The sequence below is a fragment of the Morone saxatilis genome, unplaced genomic scaffold, assembly GCF_004916995.1.
Source record: "Morone saxatilis isolate NCDOM2014 unplaced genomic scaffold, NCSU_SB_2.0 Contig21, whole genome shotgun sequence".
NCBI lineage: Eukaryota > Metazoa > Chordata > Actinopteri > Moronidae > Morone > Morone saxatilis.
In genome coordinates this window covers 6,682,305-6,688,825 of record NW_023339774.1, presented here as the reverse complement: position 1 = coordinate 6,688,825, position 6,521 = coordinate 6,682,305, and the positions used below count along the sequence as shown (strand labels likewise).

The 6,521-nt window shown below is 44.8% G+C and overlaps 1 protein-coding gene across 1 annotated transcript in view; it reads right to left on the bottom strand.

The window, feature by feature from the left end:
• Positions 1-6,521, bottom strand: part of LOC118332971 (protein unc-13 homolog B-like) — a gene marked incomplete in the record, with an annotated part of 56,808 nt that overhangs the window by 30,095 nt on the left and 20,192 nt on the right.

The following is a 6,521-nucleotide window of genomic DNA, read 5'->3' as shown; positions in this document are numbered from 1 at the left end:
ATTGGTTCCTATCAATAGGTCTTTTATCTCTCTTTAATAAATCAATAAATGATTAGTACATTAACTTGTGAATTGCTTATAATTATAGAAATATGCAAATTTTGTTTTGGAATTCTGTTTTGAAATGACAAAAAATGTAAAATAACATACTACAAAAAAAACTAAAACCTATATCAAAGTATGTACACACACACCCACAGACATACATACACTCAAGCTAAAATACTACATTAAACTATTGAGGATGGATGGACTGCAGAGCTGGACAGGGAATACATTTTTTGTCAGTGTCAATGCATCATAAATGGTGAGGGGGAATGCCATTTATTATGCTTCTACTAGCCTTTTTGCATTCAATAGATCCATCTCGGATTGGTTGTCCAGCTGCACTCCAGAGGTAGGACCTGCAGAGGGGGTTGTTTCTACAAGCCTTTCCTTCTCCTTTGGGGTCAGGGATGCTGAAGGATCTACTTCAGGAGTGGATATGCAAATCTGGGGGTTTGCTATATCATCTGTGGAACCTACCGATTCAGTTTTATGGGCATCAGATGTAGCAACATTTTGTACAGTATGTGTTTGATCACTTGGCTTGCTGTTAGTCTTGGGTTGAGATGTTATAACTGCTTGTGGCTTGGGTGGCTCTGCCTGCCAAGGAAAATTTATTTTTGTCCCAAATAATGAAGTGGTTGGTGGCTCTTGTTTTCCAGCAACAGGTTTTTCCTCTTGAAATAGGCCACCAGAAAGGGTTTTTAATCCTGAAAACAGACCACTGCCCCCTTCTGTTTGAGGCATTGACAGACCACCTGATGGCATTGTTGGTGAAAATAGGGATCCAAGAGATTTTCCTGCATCACTCTGTGTCGATATAAAACCAAACAGAGATTTTGCTTGAGGGGGTTCTGCATTGTTGGGCAACTGATTAACTGGAGGAGCTATATTAGTATTGGCTTCTTGGGTTTCAGGTGGGACTGATTTGTCACTTTCTTTACTCTCAGGGTCTCCTTTAATGACAATGGGCTTTTCATGTATCACCTCTCCCTCAACAGCTGACTGTTCTTTTTCAGTGTTATCTACCTGTTGGGTGAGGTCACAAGAAGTGCTTATTGGAGCACTTGTGACAGCAGAGGTTTCCGGACAAGCTGTCTCAGATGCCACAGCACTACTACTTGTTAGGCTGCTCGACTGATTTTGATTGTCACCTGGTAGGGTTGAGTCCACAATTTTATTTGTACTAGTCTCTGTGCCAGATGGAGATACTTTAGGTGGCACACTTTCATTCTTAATCTGTGGATGTGGAGTAGTGCCAGGTCTTGGCTTGGGCTCTGCTGGCATTGGTTCAGATGGCTTGGGTGGTTGTCCCATACCCCCAAATAAAGATCCGCCTATGCCCCCAAGTATAGATGCTCCAGTCTGTGGTCCTGAAGTCTGAGCAGAGACTCCTCCAAACATTCCTCCAAGTAAAGAACCACCAGGCTGTGATGTTGTTGTAGCCCCTCCAAACATACCACCTAGTAATGATCCTCCAGTCTGGGGACCTACAGATTTAGCAGTGGATCCTCCTCCAAACATTCCGCCTAATATTGACCCTCCAGTGTTGGGGGTGGTGGTTTGAGGACCAGACTGAGGAGCAGACCCCTTGAATAAGCCTCCCAGTAATGATGCCCCTGTCTGGGGAGCTGCTGTCTCTGTGTTAGACCCACCAAAAATACCTCCCAATAGTGATGCTCCAGTCTGACCAGTAGCAGCTTGGGGTGCTGTTCCACCCAGTCCAAAAAGTGAGTTCTTCTGCTGTTGTTGAGGACCTTCAGGTGGTGCAACTGATGGTTTGAAAAGGGAAGACATAAAGCCTGTAACTGTGTCTGCTGACGAGTCACCAACAGATTTCTCTGGCTCTAGAGGCTTTTGTTGTCCCTGGACCACAGTATTGGTTGACTGAGAGGCTGGTGTTTCCTGTTCTACTTTAGGTGATATTGTATCTTGACTTGACTGACCACTCACAAGTTCTGGTTTTGCAGGTTGTTGTGCCTGTGCACAGATGACAGATTCTTTAGACTGAATATCATTAGCCAAAACACTTGGCTTGTCAGTATGTTGGCAGTTAATGTCTTCTATGACACTGGGATCAGCTTTGGGTAAGCTTGTTTCAAGATGCTGAACTGTACTGTCAGGTTGCTGTAGTGCTTCTCCCTGCTCTTTGCTTTTGGTAGCAGTATCAATTACAGATGTTTCCGGACCAGCTACAGCTGAAGCAGTTTTACTGTCATCACTGGGTTTTGGTAGAACAGTTATATCTGAAGTGGTAAGAGCTGTAGTTAACGTTTTGTTGTCATCATTAGATTTTGGTGTAGCTGCTGGGGTGCGTGTTGCAGGTGGAACAGATCCTCCAAGTGTTGAAAGTAAACTTTTATCAGGCATCTCATTAGAAGCAGAAGCTCCAGCTAAAATGCCACCAGAAGGAGATTCACCAGTCTGTGCAGTAGCTGTTTGAGAAGACAATCCCCCCAAAATACCTCCCAATATAGAACTATTTGGGGATGCTGAAGTTTGGTTTGCAGCCCCACCAAACATTCCACCGAAGGACCCACTAGTCTGAGGTGCTGTAGTTGAAGTTGCTGATCCTCCAAAAATCCCTCCCAAAATAGACCCTCCAGTCTGAGATCCAGTAGCCTGGGGAGCAGATCCACCAAATAAGCCTCCAAGTAAGGATGCCCCTACCTGAGGTCCTGTCTGGGGAGCAGAGCCTCCAATTTTAGTGGGGCCAACTTGAGGAGCAGCTTGAGCAGCAGGCCCCCCAAATAAACCACCCAGTAATGATCCCCCCGTTTGAGAAGCTGTTGTCTGGGGTGAAGAGCCTCCAAACATGGATCCTAATAGAGAACTTCCAGGCTGGGAAGAGGGCTGAGGGGCAGAACCTCCAAACACAGAGAACAAACCTTTGGCTGGTGCATCCTTTGGGCCTGATGATCCAGGTGCAGACCCTGCAGGTGATGGACCTGCAGTGCTGGGCCCAGAAAATAATGAAAGCAAACCTTTTGCTGGACTATCTGAAATGAATCCGGCTTGTGAGGATGGAGTCTGTGGGCCTGATCCACTGATCATAGACAAAAGGCCGGGAGCTGGTGGTTCTTTAGAGGGAGCAGGGTCCTGGGATGCACCTTCTGTGCTTCCTTCCTTTTGCACAGTGACACATTCTGTATTTGGTGTTGTATCTAGAGTAGTAGCATCAGTAATAGTATCAGTGGATGGGCCGACATGTACTTCACTTGATGTGTCACTGGTAGCTGCTGCCACTGGGACATGGCTACTGGAAACAGGTGGCGTTTGGGAAGAACCCTGTTGTAAAGAAGTAGTTGGTGGCTCTTTAGTAGCAGATGATGAATTGGGAATTTGTTGTGGAGGTGACACAACATCATTAAATACAGACAGTATACTCTTTGCAGGTTCTTTGGGTGCTGTAGTCCCCGGGGAAATAGACAAATTTGCACTTCCACCAGCCCCTGTTGTTTGAGGAGCACTGGGGCTACTAAACATAGAGAACAAAGCTTTTCTTGGACTTTCACTAGAGGTAGACAAGCCACCCAATATTCCCCCAAGAACAGAGGTGGCTGCCTGCCCTTGTGCTTGAGGTTGTGCTTGAGGTTGTGCTTGAGGTTGTGCTTGTGGTTTAGATTGTATCTGAGGTTCCCCTTGTAGTTGAGTTTGGGATTGAGCTACTCTTTGTTGAGATGACGATGTTGGTGGCGGAGGTTGTGGAGGACTGGGATCACTAAACATTGACAACAGTCCCTTCATTGGGCTTTCAGTTGAGCTTGATGACCCAGGCAGAATCCCCCCTAGAAGAGATCCTGTTTGGGATTGGGACTGTTGAGGGCTGGGACCACCAAACATCGAAAGGAATCCTGTATTTGTGGGCTCTTTTGGAGGAACATTTCCCTGTTGTGGTACCTCAGCAGCAGGCTTGGTTTGAGGAGGAGGCTGGGGAGGACTTGATCCTCCAAACATTGACAATAAACTTTTACCAAGAGATTCCTGTTGAGGAGTTTGTGGAGCTCCACTTGATGGATATGCCTGAGGCAAGGGCCCAGTATTAGGTGAAGGCTGTGGAGGATTTGGCCCACTAAACATTGATAATATGCTTTTACCAAGCGATTCTTCTTGTGGAGCTGTAGCTGATGCAGGGGGTTGAGGTGTAGGTCCAGATTGGGCAGATGCTGCTGATCCTGTCAGCATGTCTCCAATTGAAAATCCAAACAGTCCACCAGATGATTTAGTTCCTCCGTCATGTTTTGTTTGTTCTGTTGGTCGTATAGTTTCTGATTGGCTCGTGGCAGGGCCTGTGGAAGAATTGGGAAATGCTTGAGATATACTTTTGTTTGGGGGTAGGCTTTGTGTGGACCGAGAGGTACCACTTTGGTCCATTGTTTGTTGTCTCTGTATACCCTTAGCTCTAGATGCTGATGTCAGTGAACCCTCTGTAACACTAGATTTCATTTGCTGTTTCTGTGGTGGAGAGGGCTCAGTACTAAATAGGCTGCTTATTGATCCAAAGAGATTTGAAACTCCTGCAGTCTCTTTATTTGAAGAAGCACTCTCTGGTAAGGAAGCAGTGCTGCCAGTTTTGCTCTGCTGATTAGGAGATGTCTGAGAACATTTCTGGGGATCTGGCTTTGGTTCTTCTATTCCTACTGCAGATTTCAGAAAGTTCATGATGCCTGGCTGTGCTTGTTCAGAAGGTTTTTCCACTGGTATATCCACAGGCTTGTCAGATGCAAGTTGTCCAGGTGTTCCAGGTTTAACAAGAGATTCTTTTGATACTAAAGGCACTGTGACATTGGGCTGTGGTGGTGGGGTTGCTTGTTGTACCATGGTAGCCTGACGTGAAAGTCTTGGTTTCTGTGAAGTTGTATGGGATTGTATTGAGGGATGAGTCACTTGAGCAGTTGTTGGTATTGTGGGCAAAATTCTTCCCTGCGTGGTAGCTGGTCTCTGCATTTGTTGTTTAACACTTTCTGGCGGTGTTACAACAACAGTGGGTTCTTCTTTGATTATCTTCGACTTCAGACTTTGGAAACCTGATGAAAGAATGTTTTTCGAATTTTTGTCAGTGCTACGATCACCAGAGGATATGGTAGTTTTGTTTAATTCCACTTGTGATGTTTTGCCCACAAAAGAGGATATAAGGGAAGAAACCTTTTTGGTTTGACGATTAGGTTGTTCTTCTCCTGGAGACACTCTCTTCCGCCATTCTTCCTCCAATACATCATCTACATGCTTTACTGTAACCCCCGTGGATGAACGCCGTCGTTGGCTAGGTTGGTAACAGTTGTAAAGTACCTGCTGACTCAAATTTGCAGTAGGAGTAGAGTTCAGGGAAACAGCAACCTTTTGCGCAAGAAATGATTTAATTTCCTGGTTGTTCCAATAAGGGCCAATGTGGTCTTTGTTATGACAGGAAAGGTCAATAACATCTTTGCATTGGTCTTCATAGACATAACTGGGCTGTCTTGGATCCATCCGGACTTTGTTTAATCTGTAAGATGTGAAATCTACACCTTGTTGCCCTTGTGACAGAAATGAATTTTCAAACATTTGAGAGAACTGCTCAAGATTTAAATTCATAATCTGATTTCCTTTTCTATAGGCAGCAGACAAATCTAGGGGGGCATTAAGAAGTTGAGAATCACAGTGATCTTGACCAGGTAGCCAAAGAAGCTCATCCTCATTGTAAAGTGGAATTTTAAAGCCACAGACACAAACCATTTCATTGTGCAGCCAAGCACTGGGAAAACCATCTAATTTCTGTGCATTTCCCCAAGGCTCGCCTTCAGGGCCACACGCATACACATATTCACCTGCTGCATCTGTAAGCAAGGCATAAATGTACTCATGATCTGTATAAACAAAGTAACCGCAGTCACCATCTTCTGCTGGCCACCACATTCCTTGTTCCAAAAGTGCAAGCCACTGCTGATACCATTCAGTGTCTTCGAGGTACAGGGAGTCTTCCGTCTCAATTTTGGCACTTGGAGGATAGTTTGAATTTAGTGGTCTATTTAAATTAAACTGACTTTGATGGAGCATGCCCTCAGTATGAAAATCTTGTAGGACTGCATTGTCCATTTCATATTGCCAGTTAGCCGAATAAGATAAGCTTGGTGCAGTCTCCTCGTAATAGCCTTCATGATATGAAACCCCATTTAAGCTGTAAGTGCTACCATCATTGAAAGAGTGCCATTTCCCAAACTTTGAATTACTCTGTTTAGTAGTTAAATTCAATGCACCCTCTTCATTAGATGAATATTCCATGTTTCCCAAGTCCTCATGACTATTCCATAATTTCCTCTTGGGATACAGATCATCATTTGTGCGTCTTTCCAACTGATATGGTCCAATTTGCTCTGGATGACAAATACCTTGCCATGGTGTAGATGAGTTAAATGGCTGATATGAGCTGGCACAAAGAGCAGATCCCTGTAATGAGGCAGCTTCACAACTCTGGTTATACACTTGATCCCCTCCCT